At 47.9% G+C, this 13,633-nt stretch overlaps 1 protein-coding gene across 10 annotated transcripts in view; it reads right to left on the bottom strand.

Annotated features, from left to right (window-relative positions):
* Positions 1–3,558, bottom strand: part of SIPA1L2 (signal induced proliferation associated 1 like 2) — a 212,841-nt gene extending 209,283 nt beyond the window's left edge. For 8 of the 10 annotated variants that reach the window (XM_072755961.1, XM_072755966.1, XM_072755970.1 and 5 more), the window contains exon 1: positions 3,430–3,558. The gene's annotated coding sequence lies outside the window, so the exon portion shown is untranslated. Of the gene's footprint in view, positions 1–2,620; positions 2,812–3,429 lie in introns of those variants that run through there. The other 2 variants (XM_026008695.2, XM_026008697.2) reach the window with 1 other exon arrangement.
* Between the last annotated feature and the right edge of the window lie 10,075 nt (positions 3,559–13,633).

Here is a 13,633-nt window from a genome sequence, read left to right as displayed (position 1 = left end):
CTGCCTCTTTTCTTCTTTCTTATCACCCAACTTGGCTGGGATGGGGGGAAGGGGCCATGGAACTGGGTTATACTAAATATGAAATTTCTCAAGACACAGAACCTCTAAGGGTCAGATGTGGCTCACTTCAACCACTCTTGGGAACCAAAGTTTACGAATCAAATCCAGGAAGGATCAAAATAATTTAGCTCTGAAGTTATGAAGCATTCAAAGTCCTATTGTATTGTTCTCTCTCCTTTGAAGGGGTCACAGCAAAATATGATTAGAACAGAAAAGCAATTTCTGAATCACAGATTCTGAGGTAAACCAAGGTCAGCAAACCAATGTCCATTTACAAACACAAAATAAAGCGATGAAAGAAAAGAGAGTCATGAAAAACATCAACCATCGGTCATGTCCATTATGCTAATACCTTTATTTTAAATGTTAAAGAAATCTAAAATGTTAGTGCTGAAAGGGATCATGGAAACACTTTATCCAAACTCATTTGTGCCAGGCAGTAGAGTCAGGAAACTAGCATTTCCTATCCCTCCCACCTACTGCTCCCTATTCTATCACCCTGCAAAGAAATTAGGTACATGCACAGGAGTAGAAAAATCTGGAACACGACTTCTTGTATTCTTTAGAACTGTATGGCATATTTCACTCAGATTCAAAACAGAAAAAAAAACTGCATTGCTTTTCAGTCTAAATTTTCTTCAAATTCAGCATGTCTTTGTAAGGATATGTAATCCTAAACTGCCACAACAAGTAGATCACAAATGCAGAGACTTGATGTCTTCCTCAATCTCAAGAAGAAAAAAAAACACCAAAACACCTTGCATTTACCAATTATGGCTGGGATTCAGATGGAGGCGGTATCCACTTAGATCAGGCTGGTATTCACTTAAACACATACTTCTTTGCAAAGTATGCAGTAAACATGATCTCTTTTAAATTTGCTTTGATAACCATACACTTTCAAATCAGTTTCAATTACCAAACCATTGCCCTTTCAAGGTAGCTCACTAATATTTCCTCACTTTCAAGAATAGATAATCAAAATGAATAATCCACTACTCCTATTGCCTCAGGTGAAAAGATTCCCCGGGCAGACAGGTGTTTACCAAGCTCAGGTATCAAGGAATCCTTTAAAATACCATTCCAGTCCGTGGGGGGGGGGGGGGGGGGGACAGCTTACAAACCCCCAATACCCAGCTTGAACTACAATAAACATCATAAAAGCCAAATCATGATGCTCTGATAATTCCCTTAAAGGCTAAGACTTAACAGAAGCATCTGATGAAAAATATGCACTTAAATCAGCTGGGGAAAATCTGCAGCCTATACCCCAAGGCCAGAAGCTCTACCTCCATATCTGCAATTTATCTCTTATTTTCCAGACCAAATGCTTATACTGCTTATACTGCTTCTTACCCAAGTTCATTTCACCCCATCTATAGGTAGCATGTGGGTACTGATAAAAGCTGTTTCTGATTTCATTTCCTACTTCCCAGATGTTTGCCACAGAGTTTTTTTTTTCTTCAGCTATTTATGAATACACTCTAATTTAGAACAAACAAATTCAACATGTCATATTTTAAGCTGGGCAAGACACACAATAAAATGACGGCTATAAAATAAGTCCAAGATAATTTCTCCAGCTTATGAACAAGTTTGCCTACCTAGGCAAGATTTGGACAGGCTGCCATGGTCTTACTTTAGAAAGAAAGTGCTTAAAAATGTGTAACTGAGAACCTGCTTCTGCTAAAATCGCCAACTACAGGCTACTGTACTTCTCAGAAAAGGGATTATGCTTAAAAGTGAAAAACCAAGCATCAACTAGGAGGAAAAAAATGAAGATGACCCTAACACAATCCTTGGGATGAATCATGCATGTGCACTCCCAACTACATGTACGACTGGAATCTTAGGAAGAAGCAATGCCATCTGTACCCAAAATTCAAGAAAGACTGTACTTTCCCATGAATAATATTGATTTAGCCCTCTCTGAAACAAACAGTGAACTATCAAACTAAGCAGTAAACACTGTAAGTGAAAATGCTGTCTAGATACATTCCTCAAATAAATGAAAACATAAAACAGACATCCTTAAATTTGTGATTAAAAATGGTGACCAAGTTGCCTCCTAAAATTCATCTTTAGGAATGCCAGAAATAATAGCACACCTTTTGAAATCTGGGTGTTTGTTTTATAAGGAACTAATATATTTCAAAGAAAGCAACAGTTCTGGAGATCTTTTTTCTCCCGTTACTAATTGCAAAACTGGAAAAATTGCAGCCCGGATTGCAGACAGGCAACTCAAAAGCCCAGTTAACTAAATGCCTGTCATAAGAAAGCCATCTAGTGTTAACATTTAGAAATGAAAACTGCAGACAAAAGAGGCAAAGAAAAGAAAAATCTTAGTGACTATTTTGAACTTACTGAAAGCAAATCTATGAGAATCGTCAAGATTCTTTGTTTTTAAAAAAAAAAAAGAAAAGAAAAGAAAGGCCATCCTTATGAAAACCAACACTCATCTACACAAAACCCGAAACCTGCACAATTTTATTTTGACCAAAATCCTGTTTCGGTGACCACGATTCCGTGACCAATGCACTTGATTTTTTCCAATACTCACGCTGGAGTCATCTTGGGCTGAATTAATTTAGCTGCAGCAGGTTAATGATGATAAATATCTCCCAGAGGGGCAATGCCAAGTTGTTTTCTCTTCCCTAGAAGCATCGGCTCTCGCTTGTAGATGATGAACCGAAATTGATTCTTTGGGTTTGTGGCACGGTTGGAAATTAATCTGTAGGTGCTCGAGGGGATGCTCCCAGGACGTGGTCAAACTAGCTTGAGGAACGCGGGGGACCCGACCGGGCCCGGGAGCGGCGGGCGGAGCGCGGCTCGGGCACCCGGGGCGGCACAGCCGGCGGGACCCCGGGACCCCGGGACCCCGGGACCGCGGGACCCGAGTCGGGAGGGCGCTCACCGCGGCTCGGATCTCACGCAGGGAGGGAGCCGGGAGGGAGCCGGGCGAGGCGCGCTGGGGTCGCACACGCCCCGGGGGGTGCGCCCGCAGCAAGTTCTGCAAGTAGCCCCGCCCGGCGCCCGGCCCGCGGCCCGCGGCCCTTTATCCGCGCTCAGGTTCGTCCCAGAGGAGTTGCTGCGCGCCCACGGGGGGTGCTCGTCAGCGCCCGCGCCCCCAGGCCGGGAGCAACCTCCCCGCCCACCGCCAACTTCGGGAGCGCGGGCGGCGGCGGCCCCTCCGCCCGCCCGACCCCCGCCCGCGCCCCGCCCCCGCCCCGCCCCCGCGGCCGCGCCGTCGGCCCCCGGCGCCCCCGGGGCAGCCCCTTCACCGCGGCAGCCCTCGCGGGGGCCGTGCGCGCACCAGCCGGAGGCTCCGGGGGACCCGCTCCGCTCCCCGTCCGCTCGCCCGACACGCACCTCGGAGACGCAGTCCGCGGGGACCTGCTGCAGCCCGCGAGCGCGCGGCGGCGCCTACCGGGGCCGCCGCCTCGCCGCCCGCCGCTGCCCGGGGCTGCCCATCGGCCCGGACTCTGCCGGCGCCGGGCTCCGCGGGAGGCGGCGCGGCCCCGCGGCTGCGGCTGCGGCTGCGGCTGCGGCTGCGGCCGGAGCGGTCCGCGCGGGGTCCGGCGGGCGGACGGCCGGGCTGGCGGCCGGGGCGGGGGCGCGGCGCTGCTCCTCCTCCTCCGTCTTCCTCCTCCCGCTCCGCCGGCTCCTCCCGGGCTCCCGGTCTGCCGCGCCGGCTCCCGACGCCGCCGCCCGCCCGCCCGGCGGCCCCGCCCCCCGCCCGCTCTGCGGCCTCCCATTGGCTGCTGCCTGCAGGCCCCCTCGGCCCCGCCCCGCGATTGGGCGCGGGCGCCGTCCGTCCCACCGCCCCGCGGGGCTCGGGGCGCAGCCGGTGCGCGGTTCCCAGGCCCCGCGGCGCGCGAGAGCTCCGCGTCCCGGAGGCGTCCGGGCGCCCTTCCCCGGGAGGGGGCTGCGGGGCGCGGGGCGCGGGGCGCGGGGGCGCGGCGCCTGGCCACCTCGCGGCAGGTGCGTCCCACCTGGCCCCGCGCTCCGGGACGGCCGGCGCCGCCCTCCGCGGACTCGTCCTCCCCCTCCGGCTGGAAGAAGTTCAAAACCCGGAGTCGGGCCCCGAGCGGCCCCCTCGCGCCGTCTCCCGAGCCGCAGAGACGCGGCCGCCGGCACCGAGGCCCCGCGCCGCGCAAGCCCGAGCGCCGCCGCGCGGGGATCACCTGGAGCCGCGGAGGCCGGCGGCAGCGCAGTGGCCCGGCTGGCGGTGTCCGGGGACGCTGGCGGGGAGCTCCCGCGGCGCGCCGGCCTGGGAGGGCGCCCCGGGACCGCCCCGGCAGAGCCCCTGCCCCGGGGCTGCGCTGGGAGGGGGCTCGGAGGTGCCCGCAGCGAGGACCAGGTCAGGCCGACGCCCGCGCGCGTCTCTGCAGCGTGCGCCCTGCAGAGGTGGAAACTTCCTGAGTTTGGGCGCGGGGGTGCTTAGAGCGGCGAGAAACCCAGGCGCCCCCGGCTCAGCCCCAGCCGGACGCCAGGCAGTCCTCGACCTAGAGCAGGAATGCTTGCACCTCTATCTCGAGGAGGAGGAAATGGACTTTTTATATCCATCTTTTCTACTTCCTCGGAAATGTTGATCACCGAGGAGGAAGCACTACCTAAAACTATTAATATAAATTGTTCGACATTTGAATGGGTTGCTGAAAAATTCATAGAACTCTTTGTAAAAAGAATGATTTTATTTATTTATTCATGAAAGACAGAGAGAGAGAGAGGCAGAGACACAGGCAGAGGGAGAAGCAGGCCCAGGATCACGCCCTGGGCCAAAGGCAGGCGCTAAACCCCCAAGCCGCCCAGGGATCCCCAGGAACTCTTTTTTTTTTTTTTTTTTTAAGAGAAGACTTGTTAAGCTACGGTGGGATTGGCTATGCTTAACCGGTCCGGTGGGAGTCACCACGTATAAGCAGGAGTGCACCGGTTTAGGTGGTCGCTAACCTACCTTCCAGCCCCACCATAGCATTTCCGAAGCTGGCTTTAGGGCAGCAGTAGAGCTGGCCTGGCAGTTTCCTGAGACTGGATCCAGGGCTTTCAGTTCCTCTTTCTAGAGGAAGAATTCTTCCTGGAGAGATAAAGAGGTCTGTACTTCCCCATCACAGACACTCCCTAGAATGTAACCCTGTGCAAAATTAGAGGCTGTTCTTCCCATGCAGTATTTCTCTGTTATCTAAAGCATGTACCCATTGTACAGTCGTTTACATCTCTTTGTGAAACATGGGTATAATAATACATGGGAGTGGGTATAATAAAACATGTCAGTGTTACAATGACATGAAAGAGTTCCTGAGTTCTCCGGGTTTGCAGGGCTTCCTATTATCAGCACTTACAAGATTGTCATTTATTCATTAAGCAAGCACAATGTGGAGACCCCGTGATGTTCCAGAAAATGCTAGGAGCAGGGGATATAAAAACACATAGGACATGGGCCCTGCTCTTCCGGAGCACACCATCTCACAGGCGTTGATCCTCACACATGGTAGATTGCTCTACTAGACATACAAACAAAATCCACAGGGATTTTGTCCCGGACAGACATTTCCTGGGGGAGCCCAAAGAGGATATATTTCTCTTCCTAACATCATCACAGTACTGCTCATGCCTCACAAGGCTGCATGGTTCATTGTCTTTCCCAGTACTCCATAAGGGCCTTAAGGAACAGAACCACGGCTCCCCCTGCATTGTGACTGTTGGCTCAAACTACGTGAGTCAGTGCTTGGCCCTGAGGTGGCTCCTGATGCTGCAGCTGCAATTGCCTGTTGTCTAGTAGATGAGGAGGAACTCTGATGTGTTCCTCAATGTCCAGTATGTGACAATATTATAAGGAAATCTGCTTAGAAGCTCAATGATGATGTCAGCCACAATTCCCTTCATCTCCCACTTTACCATCCCTCTCCTGGTGTTTTGTGAACCGAAACACCGGAGGCCCTTTTGGGCACTATCGAAGTTGGTGGCATTTTTCTAAGTACTCATAAGGGACAGCACACAGTAGTCAGCTGTCTGCATTAATGAAAGCCCTAGAGAGTTTCTGATTTCCCAGAACCCCAGGTCACATGCAGCCCTCCCTTGTCACAATGTCCCTGTCTTTAGGAGACATATCCTGAGCCCCTTTGCCATGTCTGGCCCATGCTGGATGCATGCTGGCCCATGTGTCCACCTTGTAGCACCCCGTGAGATCTTTAAGGGACAAAGCTTAGGAATGAGCTTTGCATCTTCTTCCCCCAAAACAGACTCTAGAAATACTATTAGATGTAATGCTTGCATCCTTCCTCACTGGTTTTAACAGCAGCCCTCTTATTTCACACCATTTTGAGGAAGGGAAGGGCAGAAGCTGAAATTACCTCCCTGTTAAGATATCAGTGCAACATTTTGGCCTTAGGATATCTTACTGGGGAAAAAAAAATCGTTTTCTATTCAAGCTATAAATTTTGCTGAAGTTCTAGAGAAAAATACCAACTATGAAGTGTGACACTGTATTTGCCCAAAAGCTAGAAGGAAGGGTCATGTGTTTATCTTGTCACTGTCACCTTCCCTCGGGTCCAGTCTTCCACTTACCTTGTTCACTTTCGGCCTCTCAAGTCTGTTTGCTCCTGTGAATTTCATTGCGCTCTGAGGGGTTCCTAAAGAAACAAACTCAAGGGATTAATCCTCTTGACAATTATGAATCAGCACATCCACTCCTTCTGAAACAATTTCAACATCAGTCTCAACGTTTTTCTCTGCATGGTGTAAAAAGGCACAGAGTTCAAAGGCATACCAGCTGTCTACGCCGTTCCAAGATTTTGAGCTTATTGGCTGACCTTGGCTAGTAGTTGTATCTATTTACCTTTGAACTTAGGAAAACAGGAGTTTTTACTTTCTTAACACACTACAGGAAGTTTCTACCGACAAACCATTTGTATGCACTGTAATAAGCCCAAATGGCTCTCTAAGCTAATAAGGTTTTAGATTCCCACCCTCATTTCCTCTTCCCCTTTTCTACTATCAACCCTCTTTTAAAAAGTATTTCTTTTAAGTCAAATGAATATTCATAAGTTGCAACAAATGTGTATTGATTTCATACTACCTTCAGGGCATTTCGTTAGATTCAGAGCACCGAAAGGGCTGAACCCCCGTGTCTGTGAATTTCATGATAAGGAGCAGGTGCTCAGGACCACTGATGAGTGGTGACCACAGGGAGACCAGGAGCTCCAAGCGCCTGCAGGCAAAGCTTGAGCCAAGGGGGGAAAGGTTCATCAAAGATATCAAACCTGCCGAGCAAGGAGGAAAGAAGGGAACACGACCAGTAAAGACACAGGAACCAACAGTGCGAGGCATGTTTGGGAAACAGCTGTGCCCTTTGGCTGTGCACAGGCTTACTCACTTATGTAACATACACTTATCCAGTGCTTTGTCCCTGCTAGGTTCCGTTTTCTTCTTAGAAGGGAAATCATCCCAAGCAGACAAGCATATAGGCACTGCTTCACCTTCCTTTCAAAATGGCAATCACTCACCACAGAAATTTGTTAGGCTATGGTCTTATAAAGTAAAATAAGAAGGGCCAACTTCTGTGGCAATTCACAAAACATGGTGAAGCTCCAGCTCAGAAAGCTGGGCTACTCGCTCTGGTTGTGAGTATTCCAATAGTTCTGATAAAAAGAAAGCACCTATTCCTCTTCAAGTGGAACTCAAGAGAATAATATGAGTTATTAAATAATGTGCTATATATCACACATTACCCATAGGAGCCAGAGAAGAAAACTACTCTAATAATAAAAAAAAAAAAAGCAAAAATTCTGCAAGTATATCTGGAATTCTACTGTGTGCTCAGTTCTGCCCTGGGGAATGTAGAAGATTACCACATACAAGTAACCAGATCATCCTCAAAAGTGTATAATACAGCTAAGCTGGGATTTTTACATAGGAAAATTCTAATAACAATGCAACATCAATATATTAAATGTTGCATGTTGCATAGATATGGGATTGAGGATTTGGAGAGGCAGTATGCAAAGAGGGGTCAAAGATCAGTGACAGAAATCTTTCGGAATGGAAGGGTTTCCTGTTTTCTTAACATCTGTTTCACAAATAAGAAATCCTATGTGTTGATCTTCGCTGTAATCTTCGCAATCCAATGTTTGCACAAGACTCTTCCAAGACACATGGATTCTCTCTTTTCTGATGATCCAAGCTCATGCCCACAGCTACTCACATTGTCTTCCCTTTACCTTCCTCATCCCGGACGCACAGCTAAGCAACGTGTACAAATTTTATTACTCTGACAGCAGTCTTCTGCCCTCTTACCTCACTTCAAAAAGAAAGAAAGAAAGAAAGAAAGAAAGAAAGAAAGAAAGAAAGAAAGAGAAAAGCTAAAGGCCTCAACTACAAATAATTTAAAAGCATCTTCCACCTCTGCTTTTGCTTTGGTGGAAGCCCAGATAGTAGATATTTTAGGAGCCCACACACTTTGGCATCAGACAACCCTGGCTCTGAATCTGGTTTGAAAGCTTCTTGGATACAAGACTATAGACAAGTGACATCTCAAAGTTCCATTTTCCTTGTAAGAAAATGAACGTAACCATGCATCAGAGGGTGGTGGTGATGATCCCATGCGATTTGGGGTATAAAGTGCTTAGCACGGTGGCTAGCACACAATGAGTGCTGAAAATACACACTGCATCACCAATGTTTACCATCTCCTCGTACCTGTTCAAGGGAGGGATTGGCCTTTTATTTCCACCTCCTCACACAGAACCAGCCACAGGGGAGGGATTTGGTAAATAATCCTCCAAATTTCATTCCTACTTGGGGCTTACAGTATTCATTAACCAGTGTTTTGGATTCTACTTTGTAGAAACCATCAAGCAATAACAATACCAACAGGGGCACTTGGGTGGCTCAGCAGTTGAGCGGCTGCTTTTGGCCCAGGTCCTGGGATCGAGTCCTGCATCAGACTCCCTGCAGGGGGCCTGCTTCTCCCTCTGCCTGTGTCTCTGCCTCTCTCTCTCTCTCTCTCTGTCTTTCATGAATAAATAAATAAAATCTTAAAAAATATATACTAACAATAACAGAAGTTGATCTGTGAGCAGCTGCTCTTCTCTACCACTAGATGGCGTCTATCAATAATAACACTAAAAAGCACCACACATAGCGAGGTAATAATTCTAAAGAAATTAATACAGAAAAGGCATATGTATCTGTGTGTATACATATTCAGATATATATATATATTTACCTTTTTCATATGATTTCTCCTTAATACTGGCTATGAATCTAAAGCTGTCTACAGTTTGGCAAACCCTTGCTTTCCTAATTTTAACAGACTCCCAGAATAACATTTGCAGTTGTTATTTTACATATGACTTCTCTTTAATATCAGTTATGAATCCAAAGCTGTCTACAGCTTGGCAAACTCTTGCTCTCCTAATTTTAACAGTCTCCTGTAACTACATCTTTAGTTGTTAATTAAACTCGAAGCAGCATCAACAGGCAAGAAGCTTCACTGTACGTAGTTGGTTTCTCCACGTCTTTCGGCAAGGTTGATGGAAAAACTCACCGTCTGGGAAAAAAAGAAGGTGAAAGTAATAGGGAGAGAAGGAAGGGACAGACAGGCCGTTCTGCTGGCCTTTGTCATTCATTCAGTCGGCCCTGGGGGGCTGGGGACCCCAATCACCAGCACCATGCAAGACACTGAGCCTACAGTGATGAAGAGGATTTACTTTGAGGATGTGCTTGCTAACCCATATGGAAAAACGTTCAGACTATCAGAGATAAATGTATATAGGATGGTACTTCAGTCATCAGAGGGAATGGATGTTTCTTAGAAATTGTTAGGACATATAAGGGACAAATAGGCTTCAAGAATGTCCGATCAAGACTAGAGGGTTTCTGCTTTCCAGTGCCAAGGTGGATTTACAAGACCATGTTTCCTTGTGCTGACATTTGGTTGTCTGTGTCACTTAGGTAAGAAGAGCTGCACTTTAGGGGCACCTGGGTGGCTCAGTCGGTTAGGGGATCTGACTTCCGCTCAGGTCATGATCTGAGGGTCCTGGGATCAAGCCCGGTGCCATGCTCCCTGCTCAGCAAAGAGTCTGCTTCTCCCTCTCCCTCTGCTCCTGCTTACGATCTCTCTTGTGGACTCTCTCAAATAAATAAATAAAGTCTTAAAAAAAAAAAGGAGAGCTGCACTTGAGCATGCTTGGGGAGAGATCTAAAGGAGGGGGAAAGGAGGGAGAGAGTGAAGGGTGAGGAGGCAATCAGACAGAAATACGAGAAGAGTGGTCGAGGAGGAGCAATGTTAATTCTTCCCGCAAAATCTGAACATTCAGTCTTTGATATGGACAGACTAAGCCCATATTTTAAGATTAGAAGGGTTAGTAAGGAGAAAAAGACCATAAAATAAGATCAAACACCTTTGGACTCCTAATTCCGTTGTTTCTGGAAATTGTAAAATCAGGTGTGGAGGTTGTAAAGATGAACTCAGAGCCCTATGACCTGATACTTCCTTATTCTAGAAATTCAGAAAGCCTATGATAGGCACCATTTTAATCCACCTACAAAAAAAGCCTCCCTCAGGGGTGCCTGGGTGGCTCAGTGGGGTGAGTCTCTTGGTTTCAGCTCAAGTCATGATCTCAGGGTCATGGGTTCCAGCCCCGAGTGATCTCTGTGCTCAGTGTGGAGTCTGCTTGAGACTCTCTTGCTCTCTCTCCCCCTCTACCCCTCCTCTTCCTTGTGCACTCTCTTTCTCTAAAATAAATAAATAAAATCTTTTTTTAAAAAGCCTCCATCAGTATTTCACAATATTATTTACATCTCAACAGGTGGCAAACCAAATTTTCTGCAAAGGCTGGCTTCTCTTGCCAACTCTGACATTGTGGCAATGCTGCTGTCATCTGCTAAATACAAGGTCGAATAGGACCTCCTTGGATTCTTCTCTTTCTCTACCTTCTATGATCCAACGTGAAACTACTTAAGTTTTCCCCAGCAGTCTCTCACACCAGCCTCCTTCCCCTCCTGGCTCATCCATCTTCCACAGATTCTTTTCTCCTCAAGAGTGGACAGCTCTCAGGATGCCTGGGTTGCTCAGGGTGTGATCCTGCGGTCTTGGGATCAAGTTCCACATCAGGCTCCCTGTAGGGAGCCTGCTTCGCCCTCTGCCTGTCTCTTTGTCTCTCATGAATAAATAAATAAAATATCAAAAAAAAAAAAACAGTGGACAGCTCTCTTAAATGAGCTCTGTTTTCTGCCTCTCAACCTCCAAACCACTGGCTATACACTACTTCAAGGGCATTGACTTCTATCTCAAAATCCCTCCTGAGCTTCCTGGTGCCTCCTGGACAATGTTCAAATTCTCCTCACCTAACATGTGGACTTTCCACAGTCTGGCTCCAACATGGGCTTCATGGATCTCTAGAGAATATCTGGCCCCACAGACCACTGCTCCTTCCTGGAACACTCACTTCCCTTTGCCCCATGTGTGACCTCCTCTGGGATTCCCTCTAACCTCCCTGCCCACTCTCACTTCCTCTGAAGCTCTTTTCCTTCTCTATCATCTTCACATTTGATGCCCTCATGATTACCTCCTATTCTTCTCTCCCTGGAAAATCTCATTCTTCCCAGTGTTTACACTTATTATTCTCATGTTGTTCACCCCTGAACCTATATAGGCAGCTCTGGCAGATATATTGAACTCTTAGGCACGTGCGCGCGCGCGCACACACACACACACACACACACACACACACATACACACTCCTATACTCAATATACCTCAGTTACAACATATCCCCAAACTTGACCATCATGTGACCTCCCAAACTCTTTTCCATATAATCCCCATTTCAGCAATGGCATCACCACCCAATTATTGTCATGTCTTGAAGAAGACATGACAAAGAGAAACCAAGGGCTCCTCCTCAACCTCTCCTTCTCTCTCATGCACTCATCCAAGAATTGACCCAGATTTGCTTGACCTCTCTCTCTTAAGGATCACTTGCCTGTGGCTGCTTCTCCCCATCCTTCCTGCACCATCGCATTTGGCCAAAACAAATGGAACACCTCCTACACAACCTGTCTTCTGTTTCCTATCCAGTTCTACTCTAATCCATCTGCTCCCCGCAGCCTTTCATATACATAATCAGACAACCCCCCTCTTGCTTCAAAACCTTCAGAGGCTTCCCAGTGCTCCCAAGGTTAAACTGCTACTGCCCTCTCCAACCCCCAGCCATCCAAACACCATTTATTTGGTTCTGTCCTCCCACTTCAACTCTGAGCCTCTGCACAGACTTTCTACCCCTGCTTTGGTCCAGCGAACTCCTTACTCATCCTTCGGTCTCAAGGAGCGCTCTCTCAGAAATGGTCTTCCATCCCTGCACTAGTTTAGGGCATACATACATCTTCCTGTGGCACCGGAAGCAGCCCATCACCTACTTCCTTCTCCTTTCCCGTGCGTGCAACCTCCTTCTTTTCTACCAGAACAGACACTTTGTGAAGACAGAGAGTGTACAGCAGCCTTGACTGTCTCCTGCACAGAGCCCGATCTGCACCTGAATCCCTAATAGCAGTTGCTAAAGATCCCAACCTTACCCCAAACAGGCCTCTGCTGGTGGATCTAGGAGAGGGAGAGATGGGGTCAAGTGATGGTTTTTTTGTCTCCGCAAGTGATCAAATGTGCCTACAGGGAACCAATTCATCCCAAAGAAAAGGACACATCTGTCCACTTGTGGAAACTTGGAGTTGGAGCAGAGGGCTGAATCTCATGACAAAATGATGTCTATTACACATATCAATTCATCTTGAACCCACCCAAGTGGATGGGTTCCCATCAGTATTATAGGAAGACTGATGGCTATCCTTGAAAATTATCAGTTGAAATCCAGTGCAGCACCAGGACACAAGCAAGTTGCATTTGTTTTCTTCTATTACAATGTGACTCAGCACAGCGAGAGTGGCCCCGGATTCCAACAGCAGTGGCACATTGGGAGGAGTGCCCTGCAGGAGGCTGCAGAAGCAGAAGCAGGGCCTGTCAGGGGACTGGAGCAGGGGACTAGGGGATTAAAGAGGATCAAAGAGGTGGCGGTGTCCAGCAGGTGTGGTTTTGCTCAAGCTGGTTAAGGAACTGGCAGCTCTTAACAGCTGCAGTGACCCAGGAGCACCCAGTGGATGTCACAGAGCTACCAGTAGAAGCAGTCATGTGCACTTGAGACTCATCTCCTGAAAATGCCCAGAAATGTGTGAGCCAGACAATGATTTTGCAGAGAAGAGGCATTCTGTATTAGCAGACAGATGGGAGAGCCAACAAAGACCAATGATTACTCTGAACATGGCCACTGCTGGACCCAAAGCTCGTCTAGGGAATTTCTGGTCACATCCAAATTGAGTGTATGTGTCACTGGATTTTATAGATATTATCTCCAACTCTTCACTATTATTGTAATAGGTACAATCTATGTCTTGTCTCCCTAACCACATTTGATAAGTGATGGAGATAAATCTGTCTGAGCAACTTGGCCACTGTTCAAGGACATTTGAGGAATGCTATGAGCGTATGGTATTATTTAGAGAGTACAGCACAGGGGGAGGCAGG

This window comes from Vulpes vulpes, chromosome 4, assembly GCF_048418805.1.
Source record: "Vulpes vulpes isolate BD-2025 chromosome 4, VulVul3, whole genome shotgun sequence".
Taxonomy (NCBI): domain Eukaryota; kingdom Metazoa; phylum Chordata; class Mammalia; order Carnivora; family Canidae; genus Vulpes; species Vulpes vulpes.
The sequence above is the reverse complement of the archived record's forward strand: the minus strand, read 5'-3'. Positions and strand labels throughout refer to the sequence as shown.